At 30.8% G+C, this 25,516-nt stretch overlaps 1 protein-coding gene and 1 non-coding gene across 48 annotated transcripts in view; both read left to right on the plus strand.

Moving 5' to 3' along the window:
• Positions 1 to 25,516, plus strand: part of RhoGAP19D (Rho GTPase activating protein at 19D) — a 520,079-nt gene that overhangs the window by 237,053 nt on the left and 257,510 nt on the right. The window lies entirely within an intron of this gene.
• LOC143192113 (U6 spliceosomal RNA) lies at positions 2,474 to 2,580 on the plus strand. The gene has a single exon (XR_013004735.1). It is a non-coding gene; the product is annotated as a U6 spliceosomal RNA (small nuclear RNA).

The following is a 25,516-nucleotide window of genomic DNA, read 5'->3' on the forward strand; positions in this document are numbered from 1 at the left end:
TAATTTTACTTAAACTGGTCATATTTTATAATATAATATATTCTGCTTTACCTTTTTATATTGATTAAACATTGCCATTATATATTTATAATATAGAACCAAATAATAAAATATAAAAATAAAAACCACAATGGGAAAACGCTGCGTGTAATACTGATAACAAGAAAGCACTGGTTTGCGTTAAACTGCAGTTTAATTATGACAAGTTCAACGACATTTCAGTAGCTATCCACGTAGTAAACTTTTACTGACGTTCCTTTACTCTGTTTTATTGCAATAAACTATGACTGTCACACTGATACTTCCCATTAAGATAGTTTTAAACTTTCGCTTTTTTTTGTCTGGCGTTTACTTGATCTTTACGACATTCCTGTCGTGGTGGATTATATTTTTATTGTTAAAGATAAGTCGTTTGTGAAATATAATTTTATCAACAACTGAAAACGATAGCATATGATAATTAAACAATGTGTAAGAACCATTAATTAATTTTGAATTATTTTTGATACTATATCCATTGTCCATGATTATCCATTGCTTCTTTTATCTTCGAAATATTGAATACACTTTTTTCGGTTGAGCATAGCGGTCTTTGTCGATTGTAATTAACCATTACTTACACATTTGTGTATTTAATGAAATTCATGTTTTATTAAAATATACTGAGTTATATGGCAATATTTATCTTGTGAATAGATTGATACTCAAATTATATTTAAGAACCATCTAAAAAATATTGTAAACAACAGATTTCAGTGAGAATGTTAAAGTATTAGCTGATCGATTGGTATAACCGCTGAAATTGTAAGAGCTTATGGGAATTGAATTTTTATTAATTATTTGCCCATTCTAATACAATTACAAAAGCAAGCGTGCAAATTTACGCCTTAAATGTTACTACAAACTTTCTTCATGGAAGAAAAAGACAAATCATCCCAGTTTTTAATTACCTTCCTATTGACTTGACTTGATATCATGTGATTTTTATCTTTTTTTGCATAAGGTGAGTGTTAATTAAAAGAAATTAAATGAAGAAATTAAAATTATCAAGTGAATATTTAAAGAAACAAAAAATTGTTAAATTTTGTTAATTTTAAATAATGCAAAAATTTGTATAATTTGCCTTCATCTAAAATATTCGATCACATAATAGACATGTACGGTTTTATGTTTAAAATTGAGTCGTTATACGAGTATCGATATTGAAAATAAAAATATGCAGTTATATATTACATCACTCGTTCTTAATTGATATGTTAAGAGTGAAATAATTTAAATGATCGTTATCTTTATTGTAGCACATTAAAGCGCCACGTTAAATTCGAGATGATTGTGTTAGTTGAAATACCGATGAGAATACTTGTCTTTCTTTCTTGATTGTACTGATGCGGCTAACTGTAGTAACTATTCTCGGTGATACAGCTAGTTTTTATTATTCGATTGAACTCAAAGTCAAATAAAAACAGTATAAAAACATATCCACAGTTGGAAAAGCTTATGCATGATGGTGATGATAAAAATATACGTTTAGATCGTAGCTTCTTGGCCATTTTATTTCAAGTAAATTAAAATAATCTAGCTTCATTTTATCGGTTGATCTGTATCTTTTAATTTTCTTTATTATTCATTTTGGTTAGGTTTTATTACACAGAAGTGTAATAAAGCATCTTGCATTAACAAAACATTTCATAGGTAGTGTTATATTAATAGTTCAGCCAGATATTTCCTAATACTTCCTAATACAAAGAAAGACTAAATGAAATATATTAAACTATTTTTGATCATGATAAAATTAATTTAAAGTGATTAGATTACAAAGTGATTAGATGTACCATATATAACAACCATGGATTTAAAACAAAAATGAACCTATTAAATATTTATAATATTGACGCTTCTGGTAAATTTAAGTCCAATTTTGAACCGAATTGATCTTATCTGCGTAAGTTCAAGCAAAATATTATTCTTGGTACATCTGAAAGGGTGCCTCTATTCATATATTTATGTATGTACTGTATATTAGATCAGCACTAGAGTTATGATAAATAGGTGCTTCCATGTATTTTGACCACTCTTCATCTCAAAAAGGCGTTTATTGAGAGGAATTGGTGCAATTTAATCAAAATAATTTCCATCATTTTCTACAACTTCGTTTCCATCTTTCCTGCAGCATAGCGACATCGTATTGACAAAATAATATTAGATTTGGCAGTGATCCAACTCCATTTTTGCATTTCTTTAGTAGGCGCTAGATCTGGAGAGTACGCTGGATATGGAAGACCTTCCCATTCGAGCTATAGTGTGCTCTTCACAACTCCTCCAATATGTAGTCGAGCGTTATTATGGAATAAGGGATGAGTTTGTGTCTCTTACTCGCTATTTATTAGCTATTTGCACTTTCTTAATAAATATTAACTTAACCAATTTTACCAACTCGTAAGACACTACAGGTTACCCATGTGTAAACTTGTGTGTACTCGCTTCGGCTCTGCATGTACTAAAATTGGATCGATATAGATAAGATTAGCATGGCAACTGCGCAAGGATGAAATCCAAAATCGTGAAGCGTTCCACATTTTTCGCTCATATACTGAAACTATGACTTTTGCGCTTGGAATTATCGTAGTAGATGCTTTTCGTCACCAGTCACAACACGTTACAGAAAACTGTAACTGGCTATTTTCTCATAGTATCTAAACGCCTGGAAAGCCTGATTCAACTATTAATTTGTCTGAAAATAATTTTGACAATTTCAGCTGTATTAGCTCCTCTGTACAACTTGTAAGTGTTGCATTGCCTTTTTTAAGAAACTTTCGTGGCTCTAGGATATTTTTATCTACATCAAAACGTCATTTTTAAGTCATTGAAAGCATACTCACAATTGGGATATCTCGGAGCATCATCACTATAAATTTCGAAGAGTAGATTGGACAGCAGATTTTTGTTGAAAAGCAATAAACATATATATACGATGACGATGAACTGTATACACTGAACAACTCAGAGATAATTGATAATACTAAATATAACTTAGTAATAACTGATATTTCTAAATGTAAAACTGTTATTTTATATAGAAAATTGTCAGAACCATCGAATTTTGTAGGGTAGGTTGTTTAAGATTAATATTTCGCATTTTCACCAATATATATTGCTCATGAATGTATAAACTCCTAATAAGCAGATGTTGGAGTAATAAAGCAGTAGAGCTCCTTGACAAATTTATTTCACTAGGAAAGCATGAAAGGGTGAAAATATGACAAGATGATCAATGTCAAGACAAAACAAAATAAAATAAAATTATCAAATAAAAATTTTCTAAGCTAACTTTATAACTTAAGTACGAAACTACTTTTATTAAAAAAAATTACTTACTGATTGAACTATTAATCAAAATTAATCAATAAAATAAATTTACAATTATTAATTTATAAGTTTATTTAATATTTTGTCTTATAACGGATATGCATTTAAATTAGCAATGAAATAATCAATCTCCTACATTCTTCTGATGGATAACAATAAAAATACACCATTTGAGCTAAATTGCAGTTTAATTGTGGTAAGTTCAACGACATCCTTGTCCACGTACATAGACTTTTACTGTCGGTCCATCGTTCTGTTCTAATCTAATAAACTCCGACCAAAGCACCGAGACTTCTCATTAAGTTAATTTAGAACTTTCATTTTTCTTTACTTCGCTAACGGTTTGGTTTTTATTATGTTTAGTTTAAATCACCGGAGAATTGGACGTACATCCACTCATCATTAAATTAAAATGGTGTTGAGTCATTCCAAAAGTAATATCCGTGCCGTTTTATGGCTTCCATTAGAATACAGCTGATTTTCGGTAAGCTGTGGAGTTCAATAATAGCATCCGATTTAATCCTATTAGTTACTTGTAACGACGTTTTGTAACAGAAGCCCTTCAAATTCAAATTACTACCCTGTTCTTTAAACTAAATATATGTTTTTACTGATTACTGATTTAACATAAAATCTGAACTATATTTTATAACATATAATCGAATAGAATATATCATGATATTAAAATACATTGTAGTATTGTTACGTATATGTTATCATTTAAATGTGATACATCAAACGAGATCGAATTTATTGGTTTTCAAAATATTATCTGTGAAAATCAATGCCCTGTTCTGTTTTGAAGACAATTTTCGTAGCAGTTTTTCCACTCCAATTTCTTCCCCACTTCAAAATAATTGTCATGTAATCTGTGGGTATAAAAAATACTAAAAGTCATAAATTAATGATCGTATACCTTTTAGAATTGACCATACTACGTTGCTCTAACGCCGCTGTCGTTACTTGAATCGAGGAAACAAGCAAACATTAGCTTTGATATGCTTTCTCCGCGAAGAACTTTTATTGGATTTGGCTGGTCCCGTTGGAATCGACCATAAAATCGATTTCTAGTTTGTCTGACTCATAAGTATATATTCATGATCGTCATTTGTGTAAATGTTATATATAACTTTTAATGCATCTTGAACATATTTTTAAATATATCTTTGCCCCAATCGACATGAGCCATTTTTAAAGCATTTGTCATATTATGATAGTATCAAACTAAGGCAAGCATTTTTACATCCGCATGATTATGCAATATCTTATTGATGCTTACTGACTTTGGTGATGATGTACTGTTGACAGGTGAGAGTTCAGTACATATAGAGAAAAACTACAACGAGATGAAACACGAGGCTATAATAATGAAAAAATAATATACAAGTTTAGGGAGTAAGGATAGAATAAGTAAATTCATTGAAATTTACTGAAATATCGAGGTCACCCGGGACGAAGGTATCAACGAAATAAAATTCGACTAAATAACGATACCAAATTATTATAAAATATTGATTATAATTATTATAAGCTATTATTTTAAGATATAAGAACTTTTTCTTATGTACCTAACATTTCTAGTTGCTTGAGCAGTAAATCCGTTATACCATCAACATCTGTTATTTATATCATCACATTCTTTTTCAATTGCACTATAAGTTTTATTCCAATGCATTCTAATTCTCTAAGATATTTGGATTGCGGTATTTTAATAAAATAACCTATTATTGAGTTATTGTGGTTATGTTCTTTTTTCGTCTAAATCTGATGACGAAAACCTTAAACAACAATAAAGAAAGAAAGGCCACAAATGTTCCTAACATTACGTTTTCTAGAATTAAAGTTGTTCTCTCTTAGTATTTATTTACATATTTGCGTAGGCACTGGACTAATTGATATAATGAATCTATGATTAAATCTTAAACGATAGTTAATTGATAAATCGCTCTAATTATTCGTAATTATTCTGCATACGCATACAATGACCATATAATGTAAATAAAGGAAGTTTCGTTAGAACTAAATTTTAATAGGAATTCCTTAGATTACATTGGAGCCATCCACCATATGTACCCAGTATAAAATGTTACCTTTCTAGTAAGGTTACTAAGAATTCTACTAATATAGACATATTTTAGTAATTAATGCCTTTTTTTTTCAGGTAAGCTGACAAAATAATTTCTTAGCAGAAGACTGGTAAGCCAAATTAATAAGAATTATCAAATATTTTTTGAATAATTAAATTTGATATTTCTAAAAAGTATATATATTGAAAATATAAATAAGTTGATGTTGTGTGAGCGTTTTAAAATGCCAACCGCAAAGATATTGTTCGTATTTTTTAATTTTTAAAATTAATGTTCCTTCACGCTTTACAAACTTTTGAACGTTTTTCGCTTGACGTCTCTCATAATTACCATATAATTAGTTATGGAAAAATGTTCGTTTCGTAAATAGGCCGAAAAATGAAGGTGATTTGATGTTCTTTTAAAGCGTGATGTTGGACGAAACAATCCAAATAAAATAGGCTATGACGGTTTTATTATTAAAGCTTTTCCACTCCACGAAGAGAAAATGGCTCAATGTCTCTACCTTGTACTCTCGAAAAAAACAGGATGTGCTTAAGCCACTTTTAAACAATTTTGAAAAAATATTTTGGACAAAATAATGTAAACATATAAATGATTTTATGAAATCGTTTCATTCCAATTTTGCCTATACATTTTGGTCTATATATTGTGTATGTTTCATGTTCTCATATATTTCATATCATACACATCATTAATTTATTTGAGACCGTTGTTTTTCCTTCTAAATTTCTGTAAAGGTGTCTATTAGTGCCCTGTTTTAAAATATTTTTTTTTAATTTGAAATTTTATTAAGAAAAATCCGTACAAATCCGTAATCCATAATCCGTAAAAATCCGTATTTTTTCAAAGTATTACCCATCTATCGGTAGCTACTGATTCCCATCTTTCAGGCAATTTACGGATTCCATTTCGAATGAGCCATTTTTTGATATCTTCATAAGAAGTGAAGCGCTCGCGCTATCGGAGCAAGTAGTAATCAGAGGGGCAAGATCTGTAAAATATGGCGGGTGAGGTAGCACTTCCCATTTTAATGTTTCGAACTATGTTTTCCCCGGTTTTGGAACATGCGGTCGAGTATTGTTATGCTGAACACTAACAATGTTGTTTTCTTTCCTTGTATTCCGGCCGTTTCTCACTCAGTGCTAGGCTCAAGCGCATTAATCATACTCCCTAGCGATCCCCATTGATGGTTTCATCGAGTAACGCCTTAAAATCTTCGTCTTCAGGATCTTTTGGCTGTTCAGAACGCTCTTTTCCAGAACGTATTCGATGTCAAAATCGCTACTTTTAAAATGTTGAATCCAGTATTTACATATTGAAATCCATGGAGCATTGTTATTATGTTAAGTTATGTTAAGTTTTACGCAGCATTTGATGATTTTCAGCCGCCTGTTTCTTCAAATTGAAATAAACGGTGAAGTAAAAAATTGAGACATTTTTACTGCTTTGAAGACATTTTTTATTCACTCTTCGATGAAATGACACATACTGAAAAATCAAGCATGTGGGCTTTCAACATGAAGTTGGTTACAAATGTACTCAATGCGAGTTAATGCACATTAAATTCATCTCTTGTAAATCATTTGAAATTAATTGCCGCATATATTACAATTATTATATATATTTACAGGGGATGAACAAAATAATATGAACATCTTACATATGTTATACACAATATTTATTAGGTTATTAAAGATGTTGAATTACTGTTAAAATAGCTACAGTTCTTTACAAAATAAATTTGTAGAGTGTCTGCATAGTTTCTAACGGAATGTTGTTTCATTCTTAAAAATACATAGAAATCTACTTCTCACTCTCTGCTTTGAAGCTCCTCATAACGGTTCAATTATGTTGATGTCTGGCGATTGTGATGTCCAGGAAAGATATTTAATGATATTCTGATGCTCCTCAAACCAAAACTGAACCTCCTTGGCTGTGACTATTAGCGATTAGGTAGCAGTGACGTGTTTAAGATATATGATTTTTGCCCCAATTATTTCGCAGTTTAGCGTTAGTGATATCGGAGATGGAAGTCTACTACTTATTCTCTGTTCTAAAGCTTCCCATGGCGGGGTATTGAATTATGTTCAGGATTTATGGTGAGAATTGAATACCACCGATATTGCCGCCGAAATTGTAACGGAACCTCCTCCATGCTTGACTATAGAAAGGCAGCAATCCGAATCAGGCTTATTTTGAGCTTTTCCATGCATGAATTATAATGATTCATCGTTCATCATGGTTTTATGACCATTGCACCACTTCTTTCGCAGCTTAGCGTTGACTTCTGTTATAAAATAGCTTTTCTATCAGTGTTAGCTTGCTGAAGCTCTCGATGTCATAACATCATTCTAATCATAACAAAAAGCTTTTCCATGCCTGAGGTTAGCAAGCACGTAATCTGGATCCAAGGTTTCTTTCGGAATTCTCCACGCATGCATCCGAGCGGTTGTAGGATACAATGTAGACCATGATTCATTAGACCATACCACATTCTTCCGATCATCAAGTATTCAGGTTTTATGTATGTCTGTACTGTCTTTATCGAGACAAGATTACTCAAGTAAGTTTTGAGTTCTCTATCACTTTTGCCGCAGATTTTTATATAGTCGGGCCATTTGGTTCTTTTTAATATTCGTTGATCTCTATTGGGTTTGGTTCCGCCAACATTCATCTTGGCCGATTACATTTTACCTTGTTTTGTCATTGTCATGAAATTGAATGTTTGTAAAGTGAAACGTTAAATAATTGAGCTGTTTTCAACACAGGCACTCCCGCTAATTGAGCCCTAACGATTTGTTCTCTGTCGAAATCTGAGACACATTTTCATAGCTTATTCTAATCATCTCAGACAAAGCCTGTAACACGGAAATATAATCTACAATGCAGCATGTAAACTGACAATATATATGCGCCGCATTATTTACATGGAAACAGTATTTCTAACATGCAACAAAATGTATCGCCTATATTTAGATGTTCAATAATGATTATACACGACTTGGATACAAAATTTTTTTTATTATTATTTAATTATTGTATTGTTACTAGTCGTTTACGACTAACGTACAATTTGTCTTTATGATAACTTAAATCTAGGTATATAACTAGGAGGACCCATCATCTCAGTCTCTGGTGAAATAATGTTTATACATGTTATATGCACCTCACACACAACATCACACAAGATCAGATGGTTTGATTCTTTTGAGTTTGTGTCCTGTTCTGGTCGTATCCAAAAGCTGCAATACTTCAGTATTCTAATAAGAATGGAGTATTTCCTCATGCCCCCTTGCAATTCTCTTGATTTCTTGACTGACTGTGGGTATCTGAAGGTCTCGATGTAGGTAATCAATCCTATAGTATTTGGGTGCGCCCACAATTTCTCTCTATTTATGTTACTCTTTGCACAATATCCCCATAATTGAACTCCGTATGTCCATATACGTTTCAGTATTTTCTTATATATTAGCAATTTATTATGTACTGATAATTGTGATTTTCTTCTAATTAGCCAGTACATTTTCTTATATTTCAATTCCAGTTCTTTTCTTTTCTTCTTTATACGTTCATTTCAGCGAAGTTTTGAATCAAAACTCATTCCGAGATAGTTAGCGTTGTTGCTAGATGGAATGATGAGTATTATTTAATGTTATTGGTGCTTGTACGGTGTGTTTGTAAGATTTACTTTCATTAATTTTTATTTTCTAAGCTTGTGCCCAATTATTTATATTGTCACTTGCCTGTTGTAATTCGTGAGATTTCTTCACTATTGTCTCCGACAGCTATAATCGCAGTATCATTAGCAAATGTTGCCATCGTGATCTTCTCCATTTGTGGTATATCACAAGTGTAGAGTAGATAAAGCATTGGTCCCAGTACACTTCCTTGTGGTACACCTGCTTTAGCTTCTTTTATTGTAGAGTAAGCTTCTTCCTGTTTGACTCTAAACATTCTGGTTGTAATGTACGATTTTAATAGTTCGGTGTGTTATTTTGGTAACATTTTCTGTAGTTTATGAATAAGGCCTTCATGTCAAACCTTATCGAAAGCCGGTGCTACATCTAAGAATATAGCTGAGTATACTTTTTTACTTTTGTAGGCTTTTTCAATAACATCTCTTATTCTGTGGACCTGGCCAATTGTTGAATGCTTGTTAATAAACGCAAATTGGTGTGTTGGTATTAGGTTTTTTCTCTCTATGAAGGATACAAACATAAATCGAAATTTATATTCGAGCATTTCATTAATGAATCAATTAAATAATAATGCAATAATTTAGTCATATATAAGCGGTCATATAAATAAAGTTAATAAATCTTTAGAATACAATTTGGGTATATTACGAGGGGAGTTTAAATTCATTGCTGTGAAGTTTTTTGTTTTATATTTTTATTGTAAAAGTTTGGAATGAGTTTAAATGTGGCCATAAATCCAGAAAAGATAAATGTTCAGGATGTGAAATTAATTTATCATATAAATTTTATCATTTACATTAGAATATTTATATGATTTAGAATAGTGAAAAGTAATTCGTTTTAAATATTATGCGTAGAATTAATATTCAAATATATACCAAATTATCCAATTTCAGCAGATTTTGTTTACACCTGTTCATTATATCGAAATACAGTCTGACTAACAACATTTGATATTAAAAATAGATACATCTTAAATAAATCTATTTTCACATATACAGTTTACGCTTTATATTGATGATGGAATACATTACAATATTGTTTAGTTCTATCTGATTTATTTCATCATTTCTTACATATTTATTATTTTATAAGTTTGTGTATTCCTACTACTATATATTCTTGCTAAACAATGGTTGATGAAATAAAGATTTTTCGATATTTTAGATAATTTCGAAGATATACCAATTTGTTTTTTTTTTTTTTGAAAAACCATTTAAGCATTATGTTATGCCTGTAATTTTTTAGTGTGTTAGTTTTTTATTCACGATAACTCTAATTGAATTTTGCAGCACATTTTCGAAATACAAAAGAACTACACTTCTTGACTATAAAAATGTTTTATTCATGTGCTTCATTGGTATAAATTAAAATACTTTTAGGATAGTGATGAAATTTATTTTAGTAAAATTTTGTTTATTCAGTTCGAGCCATTTTTAAAAATCTTCTACATATGAAAAGGTTTTTAAAAATCATATTTGTTTCTTATCATTTATGTTATTATTGACTATGGGTAAGTTATAAAAAATAACTAACTAACTAATTTAACGAAAATAACCAAGTAAATTGGTATCTTGCAGAGTAAGTAAACTTACTAATAAATAAACAAATAAACATTCATAGGGTTACAGTCCTCACTATTGCAAAAGACTATTCATTTTATTATTTTATTATACACCATTCAGGTAATTAGCATTTAATAGGCTTATATTTGCTTAAAAAGTGCAAGTCTTTGTTTTATTTAAAATGCTTTGTTACTATATAAGACCAAGTAGGAAAATTGGTACAAGAAGAAAGAAACAATCTTGAGTAGTAGTAAAGTTTATAAATAAAGAATTACGCATTGTGTATATGCAAGTGCTTTCGGCAAATATACATAGAGATACAATATATAAAACTAACAACTAATTTATGATATAATTCCTGTCCCTATATACAGGGACAGGAATTATATATTTCATATATAATTATATTTCGTATATTTTATATACTCGTATGTAAAATATACGAGTATTGTATATTTTGGAAGAATTGTCCGTTATATGTATAAAAATTTATTCCAGTTCTTCTCGCGAAGACTTGAACTAAGACCGTTTTGCTAGTGCTCTGTGTTTTATCGCAATGGTCACATACTAGTAGAGTAAAGTGCAAGGTAGAGATGTTGACCAGGGAGAAAAATGTGGATTTTATTTTAAAAAATATCGGCGAACATCGAAAAGAAAATTCAATACATCTTTTTAACAATATTGATATTTCTTCACTCCAACCCTAATTTTCCTCCCAGCATTGTTTTCATGATCCGGGGGAAGAAGCCTCAAAACAAAAGTTCGATTAATCTCCTTCAAAAACCCCACGTTGTCGAAACAATCCAGAGTATGGAAGTCTACCAACTATCGAAACTCTAAAAAGAAACTCTGAATACCTCGAGAAAGTACTTCTTTTTCTGTAGTGACATACTCAATGGGGTGATGGCAGATAAGTGCCTAAGTGCGTTCATTATGTTTGTATCAGAATCTTTTTATCAGGATGCAAGATTTATTGATTAGAAATAAAGCCTTCCACCTTCCATATCTCTATAATAAATTCTGTATATGTCGGAATAGGAGGGAATTTCCATAAAACTAAGCAGTTGCGATATTGATACGCCACTGCCTCCATGAGAATATTTTACAATGATTATGTCTATATGAGAATAAATGGGGTGGGTATGTAGTATTTATAAATAACAATGCTGGGATAATTAATTAATATTCGAGTAATACTCATTGAACTATTATCGAATAAGAATTTAACCAACATTAGAGGTTTTACGACTCTATCGGTACTGCCTCGATAAAACCGCTGCACAGCGTTTTATTGTCCAATGTGATCTTGTGTTTGTAATACACATTTGATGTAATGTCTATTATAGTGCAACTTATTTGTATTCTACTTAACAGTAGACTAGATTAATCACTATTAATCGAATAGATAGATACATTTTGAATAGTGAATTTAAAAAATACAAAAATAGGACCTCGAAATATTAGAAATAACACAATAAAACTGTGTTATGCAATGTTTTCGTTTTAATTATCGCATCTTTATTTATTTAATTATATTTATTATTTATTTAATTATTTATTTAATTATGAAATATAATATTAGAGCGGAAGAAAATCATTCTGAAAATTTTAGTGGTTATGTAATCCTATTACGCGGTGTTTGTTATGATTTCGACGTCATCGACAGTGTTTCAGAAGAACACAGACACGATGTTGCGCAATAACCCAGTGCTCATTACAATGATGCGATATTGTCGGCGAAAACACAGGCCGAAATAAATTTTATTTATGTGCAGCCTGTTTGGAAATAGTTTCAAGAACACATTTTCCAGCGCACGTTAAACCTCATAACAGCTCTCCCGGAAAATATTTGTGAAGAGAAATGGCCTGGTACCATTAAAATTTAACTGCATTTACTTCTGAAATAGCTATGCGCTTCTACTTTTTGTTGATCTTTTTTTCTCTTGTTTATTTATGTGTATGACGAGCATTATAACAGTTATTATTTTAGGATTTGTCTCATAATTTCCAAGTAATCTATATGGAATATGATGTATTACAACAATTGGGAATATCAAATTCACTTAGCCTACGAGTTCAATAAATAGAGTGTGTTTTAATTTATTGTAGTGATTTTCTAATTAAGTATAGCTTTAAAAAATTTGTTTAAAGAACTTTTTTTTAATGTAATATATTTTTAGATTATACAGTATAGACAGATTGTACGTATTATGCCTATTATTACTGATTTTATAATATATTTTTCTAATTCTAATTTTTACATTATTTGTGTATACTGCTGTATCTTTTTATACAAACAATAATTGTATTAATAGTATAAACAATAATACTAATATTGTTGATCATCCTGTGATATTATATATATATATATATATATATATATATATATATATATATATATATATATATATATATATATATGTATATATATATTTTTTTTTTCTATGATTTGTATCCTGTGTTTTTATAGCAGAAGATGTATTAGTAAGACACATTTAATTAATAATTTAAGAGTTGCAATATGGTTATTTTCTGGTCATATTTATTGTGTCAGTCATTATGTGATTGAAATTATACCACCATATGTATTTGATCGTAAAATATATGACTGTAGTTAATCAACGAGTTTTAAATATAGAGATGTAAGCATAATTTAAAAGTAGCTTAAATGTTTTTAAAAGATTTTTATTAGTTTTAAAATGATAATCGTTTCCGCGAATTTGCTTTCCGCTTTAACATACTTTCAAGAAATTTCTAAAATTATTAACATTATATGACAGATCCCATCTTTATCAATAACAATTTATTCAAAGAGACATCATTTCGGATCGATACATTTATTACGGTGATACATAACCTGGTAAAATCGTTAAGGAAACCAGAAAAAACAATCAAATCCTATTTTCTCGTCTGCCTTGTCTATTTTAATTCGGCAATCGACGTCATCGGACCTCGTACCCTGAACTGGAACAATAAACAAGCCATTGGTAAAATCGAACGATTTAATTTTATTTCGTAATTAACAAAACTTTGTTTAAATTTCGGTTAATTTTTCAATTTCGACGGGTGAAAAAGCGATCCGCTAATTTGGAGGTAACGAAATAAATTTTCAGTAAATTTATTGTTGAAATTTCATTGAACCAACCCTGTGTATGTCCAAACATCGCCAGATGGTAAATTAACCTTCGAATTTTTGAAACATTAAAGAAAATCCTTAAGAGTTGAAAGCAAAAATCAGTGCCAGAATCGTTCATTGCCATTTAAAATTTTAAAATAAATGTAATTTGTATCTTCACCACTCTTTCAATAAATCATTTTTATTCAAACTGTTTATTTAATATTTCCACTATAACCGTTATAAAATATTTTGATCAGCTCAAGGGTTGGTTCAGAGGAGATTACCATTTTACCATGATTCTTGAGCTGCAGAGTACGCGTGATTTTTGAAATTATAATATTAGCCAGTTTTTATAGCTTGATGAACAATGTATAATATATTTGATAGCGTAATTGGAGTAACTATTTAAGAAGAATTAATATATTTGAGGAAATTAACAATCGACCTATGGAAGCCCTGAAATACTATAAATCCAGGGAATGGACAAAATAATATGGACACCTTGCATATGCACTATATTTATTTATTAATAAGGTGTTGAGTCATCACTTAAACAATGCTTTTAAAAGGCTGCAATTCATCGCGGAAGAGATTCGTAGAGTGGCTGAATAGTGGACTGTTGCTCCATTCTTGTACCAAAACATTTGCCAATTGCTGCAATGAAGGAAATGAAAATCTACTTCTCACTCTCTGCTCTAAAATTCGCCATAATAGTTCAGTTATGTTGAATTCTGGCGATTGTGGTAGCCAAGGAAAATGATATTCTGATGCTCCTCAAACCAAAACTGAACCTCCTTGGCTGTGAGTATTAGCGCATTATCTTCTTCGAATATGGCTGTGCTATGGTAGCGACGATGTATCTAGATTTTATGATCATTGCATCACTTATTTTTCAGTTTAGCATTGGTTTCCGTCATAAGGAGTTTCGCAGTCGCAGGTCTTCCATGAATGTTAGCTTTGTAGAGCTCCCGCCGTACTGTTTTTGTCGAAACACTTTTGTCTCAAGTAAGTGTTCATTGCTGTGCCACTTTTGCCGCGGTAGTTTTATGTGGTCTGGCTAGAATTATTATGTTCGCCAGTCTCTGTCAGTTAACTCTGGGTTTCGCCCGCTTTTCTTCTTCACCGATTATGTTTTACCATGTTTTGTGTATGTTGTGATTACCGTGGATACTGTCGCTCGTGAAACGTCCAATAGTTTAGATGTTTTTTGTTACAGGCGCTTCTGATAATCAAGGACCAACTATTTGCCGTTTTCGAAGTCTGAGAATTCTCACATTTCACCGATCGCTTGATGTAACCGTTGCAACATAAAGCGTTGATATATAACCTACAAGACCTTCAAGGCATTTAAACTGAGCAATGCATACGCGTCGTATTATGTACACGCAAACAGTGTTGCCAAGATGTGCTATATATGTTATATACATGGTGTTCATATTATTTTGCCTATTCCTCCTAGATGTATAATAATCGAATATGTTGCAAGATAATAAGGTTCTACTGTTGGGATTTTCAGGTCTTGTTGATTTTTCTGATTGCATATTTTTTGTACAAGCTAAATTGATGAAACAGTCTTGAATTAATAAAATCAATCCCTATATACGCAGTCTTATGTGTATGAGATATACAATTGTTATATGAAATTAGAGTAATACTCATAAACAAAAAAAACACATGGCCAGGCTTATGTTCAATTACGTTGCGTCACTTTTTATTCCGTAGTTTACGATGTGAGAATTCCGGATAGCTGGTGACAGAAGCAATGCAAAGTTCAAGTTCAAAAATAAATTGTTTTCAATGAAATAAACACGCAGGCGCTTATCGCAAAACCAAATGTACACATATTAATATCGCTCACTACTCTTTTTAATTGAAAAAATTTAATAGTGTTACATGAGCAGGAACATGAGAGATAGTGACATTATTCTTTTATAAACCCATGCAGTTATATGCGCGACAAATTATAATTGTTTTGTAACGCAATAGTAATTTTTATTTACAAATGTGGCTTATGTAGTTGAGTTTTTAAATTATATTTTAGTATTAACTATTTTCATCGAATCATTATGAATACATTGACCAAGGCAGTATTTTTGTATGTCGTGGTGCAATAGAATTATGTGTATTGCTCTTACTGTTAAGGGTAACTCTGAATAATTAGTAATTAATACCAAGTGTAATTCTTATAAAAACCTTCTTTAGTTTTACTTTTTAATGTAATTGTTTTTATAATCTGTTCAAAATAAATACTGTTGTATAGTATATTGGGGCCAAGTATTAAAATGTTATTGAATTATTTAGAAATTATCAATTACAATTAGTTTCATTATCTATATTTTTCATTATCAGTGACTAACACGATGCAAAAATTTTGTCTGGCAAGCGGCATATAAAGAGAACTGACTCTTAACATTTTTCGACTTTTGCATTTGAATCATTGATTTGATTTGAAGTTTTTATTTATGGCAAATGGTGTATAGAAGATCATTCTAGGCTATTTTATCTGTGGGTACCAAAGATTAATAATTGATATGCCAAGGTATACCCAGTAGATCTCAGGCTTGGTTTGTGGAAATCTTGCTCTGGCATCAATACACTTGAACTCTAAATGGCCTCTGGATAAATTAACTGATTTACTGTATATAGGAATTGATTTTTTGTAAGTGATAATTCATTTTCATTTCATTTATAAATGCGTAGACTTATTGGTGATTTAAATATGATAATAGATTGAGGAAAAGTAATTTAAATTTTTTCTTATAGATTTATTAGTAGTTTTATTTGTTTACAGTTACTGCACTTTTGAAAATTAGCAATTCATTTGTATTTTTGTTATATTTTACTTCCTACTGCCAAAATTGCTATGCTCCTTTCCATTCCATAAATTTTGATGTTAAAAATGAACCTTTCCATGGCCACCCAGCCGTTAAAGTAATCGATGAAATTCTTGAACATGTCCCGGTAAGCCGACATATCACAGCTCGCCACATCGTTACGGAACTAAATATCGATCTTAAGACTGTTTTTAACCATTTACATAAGGCTGGATACTAAAAATGATCTAGTGAAAATTGTTTTAAAGGAATCGTTGCCGAAACGAAGCCATATTGAACTATATTTTATAAACTAATGACCACGAGCTTTGAAAGTGGATCATATGCGAAGATAATGTGCGAAATAAATATTGGTCGAAGCACGAAGAAGCTTCACAAACTTGCCCTCAAGGAAGGTGTTATTGGGATGAAGGTGATTGGTGATGAAATTGGAATAGGCGATTAAAAATTACCGGAATAATCCAATAGGAAGGTATTGTCTTCAACTAGACTCTTTAAAAATGGAGAGAGTTTCGTTTTAAAGTTTTGATGCACCTATCGTGTACCACTTACCTTGTTTCGTGCAACTACTATTGTTCTCATCAATATCACTTTGTTAAATTTTTCGCAGGGAAATCTCAGCCATAGAGTAACAGAGAGAAAACTCAATAGGGTCTCTGGAGAAAAGTTTGCTTTGCCCAACATCCAGAAGGGGTTATATTGGCCATTCAAGTATTTTGATTGGTCAGTTTAAATCTCCATTATAGGCACCTGTAAGAGAAACATTTGGTTGTGAAGACATTTGATTGGTTCTTTGATAGAGTGGCACGTGACAGCTCTGGCGTCACGTGTAATTAACCAATAAAATTTAAATAAAAAACAATTAAATTTCTGAAATAAATTTATTAAATAAAATTCAATGGAAAATAATATAAAAATAAATATATCTAAAAAATCATAAAAAAGAACTTTGGAACCAATAAAAATTATTTCTTCTGTCTTTTCCCTTTTTCATATTTGTTTAGTGCTATCAACTTAATAGGATCTATTAGAGTTCTGACTTTTAGTCTTTTCTTATACTAAAAGCAAACTTTGAGTATTTCCATGTTACAATTCTGTTTACCTGTTTTATCCAAAAGTGTACACCTTATTATTTTTAATATTCTAATTGGAAGATCATTATATAGTACACAATTAAGAGGTTTTAAATTTAAATTTTTTAAAGTCATTTGACAAACAATATGTCATATATATTATCGACGTGGCAATATCGCAGGATAAAATAAAAGAGATAGCTCAAAGAGCTACTAACAGTATAATAAAACAATTTTTTGAGGCATGAGATATTGCTTTGCCTCGTTTGTTCGTATAGGAACACCTGGAATTGAAAGTATACAGTCAAGTTGCAATTTCTCAAATCCTGGTAATACATCTCCCGTTATTATTGAATCTACTGATGATGAGCACTATTTTTTGGAGGATTTTTCAAACATACTAGTTGTAAATCAAGGAGCTCTAATAGATCCAAAAATTTCGAATTATCTTGGTTAGTAGACTTAAGCGAATATATTTATTCGGATAATTACACAATTTTTTTTCTTTAATGCAATGAGGGGGTTCAAGGTAGTTATTAAAATTTTAATTAATACCACTTTAACAAATGTGTTCTTACTTAGATATTAATATTATATCATATTATTATAATAGATATTTGATATTATATTATTTTAACTTACCCCAACAAAACATGCTGTAACAATCAGATCCCTTCGTAGCTCTTAACAGATATGAAAAGTATCATCAAACAATACGGTACATATATTATTAATTACTGTTTGAAATTTATATGAATAATTTCAATTTGAATAACTGAATTTACTAATGAATTTCTGCAACCCTTTATATGATAATTTGATAATGTAAATAGTAATTAATTTGAACCATCCATTGTTTGTTATAAATTATGATTATATTGATTATATTATACTAATTATCAGTTTATTGTTTAATGGATCAGTTTTAGGAATACAAATAACTTTTGGTGAATCATAGCGTTTGCGATATGATTTATTTGGAGATGCCAGAATTTTTTACTTTAAAGTAGAATTTGCGGCTTATGGCGAATATTTATACGAAATACGTTTAAGTCCCCATACATTATAATTAAAATAACATACTTATTGAACTAAAACGACCGAATCAATAAATGAGTAACTCCCAGCTTGTTTTTGCCAATATCAATATTTGCAGCGTATCACTTTGTATGAAAAAAACATTTTACTTATACCCTAAGTCTAAAAATAAGTAGAGTTATGACATGAACTACTTATGTTTTATAGCTTCACAGATCAAAGAAATAGTCAGCACAAAACAAGATATTAATTTTAGTAATTTTTAATGCTGAAAAATGTACCAACTAATTCCTTGGAAAACGAGGGCAGTGCGTAACATTCATATTCAGTTTGTTCTTATTAATTTCTATTTTATTTTTAGCAGAGCTTTGTATGAGACGTGACACTTTAATCGGTATACAAATATAAATGATAAAAGATAAATATAAAGCCAAATGCTATTAATATAAGAATTATTTTGACTGTCTGTGCTAACCTGTTAAAACAAAATACCAAAATAAAAATTATAATTGTGAAATAAGTTATCGACCAGAGAGATTTGAAGAGGACTACAAAAATTTTAAACTTTCTGCCTGATATACAAAAAATAATTATATCAACGAGTCGCATTTTAGTCAGAGCAATAAATCATGTTCATCAAAATATGATGAAGAAATATGAGAATATGTGAGTTTTACTTGAAGCAACGGATTCATCTGAAAAACTATTTAAGCATTGTTATGTATAAATCAAAAATATTGGGAGGCCATGGATATACTTTATGACTGTGGTTTAAATTGTAAATGTCTCTAAAAGTAGTGTTGTTCTCTGGGGCGTGGTCAGTTGACAGGCCTAATACCGCGGACCGTGATTTACTGTCCATATTAAATAGTAGTTGGTAAAATACACTTTAAACACTTTAAAATATATATTAATAAAAAATGTTAGAATCCACAAAATGGTACTCTTTGGCCATAATAATAATTAAAATATAACTGGGATAATCTCTATTTTAAATTTTTATAAAATACATAACATTTTTAAAGTCACTTAATATGAGAAACTAAGAGAAAAATGGCAGTTAATAAAATGACTTTAAAATACCAAGTTACGTTTGATTGATTATTATTTAGTTATGTTTGATTGATATAAAATATTGAGTTAGAGTGAAATATATTGAAAAGAACTCATTTTGTAGGATAATTCATATACGTACGACTAACATCGTAAAAATACCAATGTACCAAAAATTCGTATTACCAATGCACCAGTAGTTTAATATATGTAAGAGTTTTTACAAAATTTGCCAAACATATCTAGCATTACACAAATTTGGGACTACAAATCGTAACATATACACTAATATAAATACATTTATATGTTTGAGTGACATAATATAATTTAAAATGTTATATCATTTAAGTATTCTGGATTTCCAACAAAGATTTTCATAAAATTGCCTGAAAGACACAGTGAACCAATGTTTTTAGTTAAGTGCAATAATCCTGAAACTATCAAAATAAGTAATTATTTTCATGACTATTTATCCAAGTATAATACATTAGCTAAGATATGTAAAAATTGAGTGCATAAAAATTACATGCTGGTTTAGCGGAGCTCCGAAAGTTTAATTTAAGATGTTTTCAGTTAATCTGATAACGCAGTCATTTAAGAAAATATGTTTATGACTTCATGATTTCTATCACAGTCTTTATTTCAATATGTATTAGAAATATGATCATATCATTTTTAACAGCGTGCTCTATAATTTTTAATTGGAAGGGTTGTAAAATTCTTCGACTTCGGTACTTTTGGCATCTTTGATAATATGGATACCAGTATAGATAATATGGAACTTTTCTTTATATATATATATTAGGTATAAAATATAAATTGTATCATCACGTAACTTCCAAAGCATCACTGCTGTCCTGAACTGTCATCTATTAATAGAGTATTGCGAGATATCAAACAGAAAGCAAGCTGCACTTACTTTCTGTTTGATAGCCTCTTAAATTTTAACAAAATCGAAAAAAGTGATTTTCGGGTGGTGATTTAACATTATTTTTTACGCAAAAAATATATCACCGAGACAAAGGAATTTCTGATAAATATTATGAGGACTCCATGCACAATCAATGTCAGTGGTTAAAAAGTAGCTTACTGAATTCTGTCGTGGTCGTAGTATCACAGTTGATATCGCCGCAAAGAGTGAATTGATATTGGATGGTCGGGGAATGAAGGTACTTGAGGTGGCTAATACTATAAGCATATAAACTGAGCAGGTATATCACACAAAAGTTCTAATCAAAAAAGTTGTATTTCAAACGAGCTTTTGCACAGTTTCGTAGTCATTGCCGAAACATGGATATGTCACAAAACACCAAAGACCAATCCAAGGCCTGGCACAACTGAAACAGTGGATTTCTCTGGATGAACATGATTCAAAGGAGGCCAAGTCGTGTCGATTATCTTGAAAAGGGGAAAATGATCACCAGAGAATAATATTCAGATTCATGTGATATTCTATTAAGACAAAGGACGACTGTAGTCTTGTCTAGTTTTCATTGCAAAATTTCGTAAATTGGCTTACGAACTGCTACGTTATGCAGCTTATATATCTGTGAAAAGAGTTCCTATTTTAAGGGCTTTAAGAAAATCTATTGTGAAAACTGCATAGACGCTGTTGAGATTATATTAAGAAATAATACGCTTTTTTGCCGAAAAACATATCGTTTATTCAATTACTCGCTGATTATTTTCTTTGACTTTCGTAAATTTTTGAGCTTTTTATATAAAAAATGTTTCATTGAACCGATTAACGTTTATCTTTATTGCATTAATGGAAAGTAACTGAAATTTTGCATCGGGTTCGGAGACCGTTTAAAATGTAATTCACGAATTAATATTAATGTTGTCCGATTCGTTATCGGTCTTCAGACGCCGTTGGTCGTACTGTACCATACGCCGACGCTATTTTGTATTCTCGAGCTGTTTTTTTCTTGTTCGTTTTTTTAGTGTGTTCCGCTCTGACCGCATTGGTATATGACGATGTTTTAAAGCCCTTTGTGTGTCAATCGGTGGCCTCGATTCCGATTGTCGAACTGAAAAAATATGGTGGTTTATGAGGTACTGAATGTATGTTGGTACTGATTTTTTATTTGTCCGGCATGGTACAATGGTGCTTTTAGTGTCTCCGTAAAATGCATTTTGATTCCGTTTTATTCATCCTTATTATATTGACTGGTTGTTGTTTACTGTGGATTTTCTGTTAAGATCAATGCTTGGGGACTCAAGAAGTCATTTAATGTCATTTGGTGGTAAGACATCACATAGTTTCATGTGTAGGATAATGAAAAGTATTATTAAAGATTCTAAACAGTATACAAAGTGGATTAATAAATAAAGTTCACTTTTACTTTTTGAAACATTATATTCGTATTTTAAAGGGGACCCAAACACCAAATTCTTATTGAATAGAAATAAATGATGTGGTTTTATTAAAAAGGCGGCTGCTAATCACGCGTCTAACATCATCATGGAGACAGTACGAAATATATATTTAAAAAACTGTTTTAAAATGGGGTGACCACCAGTGGAGCTACTATCACGAAATCATAATTCGAAAACAGTCTTCAACACTAATCTAAAAATTCTAATCGTATTAAAACGGACCATTGTCCATTGAATGAATATTACCGGCAGTCTCTAGGATATCTTGACTTTTTTTTAGAATATTTAATATATACTTATTACTATTAATTATATTAATATTTAATATATATGCTTATTACAATCTTAATTATAAATTGATCTATTACTATTGGGCCTATACATTAATTTTAAAGCATTTCATTAAATTTAAAGCTTTATTATGTAGTTTTTTTATGGTTTTTATGTAGTGTTCCTGTCTATATGACTATTATTTTATTTTGTTGATTGGCATTAGTTCAGATAAACCAACAGCTACAATAAAATCATATTAATAATATAGTATGAACAAATTAATCAATCGAGAATATGTATACTCTTTCACAAATTCACCGAATTCTTAGACCAGCTTATTGCTTCTATAGTAATTGATTTTTTCGATATCCTGACTAAATCATAATAATCAGATTATATATTAATCACGCATGGTTTTGCACTATTTCTCTCATTTTTTTTCTACGTATTTCCACAGTCACTTGTTGAGCCAGCTCGAATCCACCATTTGTGGATAGTTTTACCACGGCGTCCACGACTGGTTCAAAGTATTGACCAATATGTGTTAATACTTTGGGGTAATTTATATGGCTCAGTGAATGGAGGTAAAACGAAATGAAACAGTGGTGTTTACATTATGTGACCGTTATTTATTGAAGTAATCTATGGAAAATACAAAATAGATAAGATGGATGGCAGCAGTGTTACCTGGAGACGAGGCTTGGACAGTCGATGGCGGCGCGTCTAAACCAAACGATGGTCGGTTACTGAATGATCGAAATACCTTTCAATAACATCCCAGATAAACGTCTCGGGGTTGCCAGCTATTCGTTATCGTGTTCCAGTTGTCGCTGCTGGCACCCCGCCTGTGTTCACCATCTGGGATTATATTTCTGGGTACTTTGTTGACCGTTATTCCACGATGTAAAATTCGACATGCCCCAAGGTCAGTACAATACTCCCCTTCCAGAACTTTACATTTAAATATTTTAAACAAGAAAAAAAAATACATCAAAGTTTTAAACATTTGGATATGCTGAATCAAAACGGTTGTGGTTGGTACGGTTGCGATCTGGTACGGGTCTTGATATCTTTTGGTCCTACAGATACCGTTGCTTCATCGTCGCTTTGGCACTTGAATGTGGTCTATCGGCGACGTTGAAAATAAGCTATTTTTCGGACAGGGTTCCCGTAATCGACACTGAGGGAGGTGCGCTTGTTCGACGACGTGGTAACTTATTTTCTTCGATGATGAGACGTTGGCAATTGTGGTACCTCGGCGAAGACATGATGTGTCTACGGTGACTGCAATACCGATTGCTTCCGGAGCTGCTTTGTGACTAATCGATAGTTACATACTTTAAGGTAATTGAGAAAAAAAAACAAATAACGACGGTATCCGACCGAAGCTGCACAAAGCCTTTCAAATCAAAATGTCTGCCAATATGACGCAGACGGCGAACGAGAGGCAATCGAAGAAGAATAGTTTTAAAAGTATTGAAAATGTTGAAACAAAAAATATAACGGCCACGTAAGATACACCATGTTGCACCTACCCTCCATTCACGAGTCCAAATCCAATTTTGCGAAAGATCATTTCGGGGTCACCAATTTTGGGTAAATAGATATGGCTCGGTGAATGGAGGTAAAACGAAATGAAATATTTATATATGTTTACATTATGTGACCGTTATTTATTGAAGTAATATAAAAATGTGGAAAATACAAAATAGATAAAATGGATGGCAGCGGTCTTACCTGGAGACGAGGCTTGGACAGTCGATGGTGGCACGTCTAAACCAAACGATGGTCGGTTACTGAATGATCGAAAAACACTCCAATAACATCCCAGATAAACGTCTCGGGGTTGCCAGCTATTCGTTATCGTGTTCTAGTTGTCGCTGCTGGCACCCCGCCGTGTTCAACATCTGGGATTATATTTCTAGGTACATTGTTGACCGTTATTCCACGATGTAAAATTCGACATGCTTCAAGGTCGCTACAATACAAAGGTATTAAAATACATTTTAATGTAATTATTGTTATCTTGCTGTTATAGAATTACAATTTTCTCCCGATTATGTATAAGTTTCTTTTAGTAAAAATACAATTTTCTCATGTATTCAAAAATGATGATGATATGATTTTTATCTGCAACGTTTTGAAATCAGTAGTATTTTTCGTTTAACTAAGTTGTTAATTTGCATATTTATATTTGTTCAACTACGTATTCATCACATTTTAACCAAATTATTTTGCTTTCCGTCTTAGAGAGAAATACAAGAGATTTTTATAGTTTTATTTCAACTATAGTGATGCAGATTACCCCAGAAAAATAAGTACCTCTGAAATTAGTAGTTTTTATTCAACGACCACCAAAATACACAGACATATATTTGATCATTTTTATCAAGACTGATCTGACCATATCTCTCAGATAATTCTGTTATATTTCTGTTATAGTCTGGTTAATTTTTATTGATTCAGTTATTTGATCACTTGATAATTTTGATTGTTTATATTTTTGATTAATTTATACTTGTATTTTTCTGCAGAGTACATATTTTCTTATAATTTATACATTGCTACTGGTAGGGAATTGAAGAAATATAGACTACTAACGAGATAAATTGAAACTTTGGTCAATAAATTTAATGAAAGGAATGATTAAGGGTAAATAGTTGGACCTTGAATAATAAAAACCGGGTGTCTATCGAGATAATGTCAATAAACCGCATAAAGTCGCCATTTTTATTATTTAAGTAATTAAAGTATTTAATTTATAAGCGAAAATAAAGAAAAACAATGTTCAAGCCATGTTTTGAGAGGATGAAATATAAAAAAATGAATGATCACTTGTGGCTTTGTCAGGTGAAGGATCAAATAATATCGTATATATTTTAATGTTAACAGATTTTAGAATTAGATTAAGATTGGGACAGGTATCGAACAATAAATTTTACTTCTAAAGCAAAAATGTATTTCCGGAAATTGCTTTAAAAATCAATGTTTTAATCAGTAACACCAGTTCGAATAGATGAAGTCTATCA

Source organism: Rhynchophorus ferrugineus, unplaced genomic scaffold, assembly GCF_030347505.1.
Source record: "Rhynchophorus ferrugineus isolate W39M unplaced genomic scaffold, kcgeb_rfMv2 rfM2, whole genome shotgun sequence".
NCBI classification, from domain to species: domain Eukaryota; kingdom Metazoa; phylum Arthropoda; class Insecta; order Coleoptera; family Curculionidae; genus Rhynchophorus; species Rhynchophorus ferrugineus.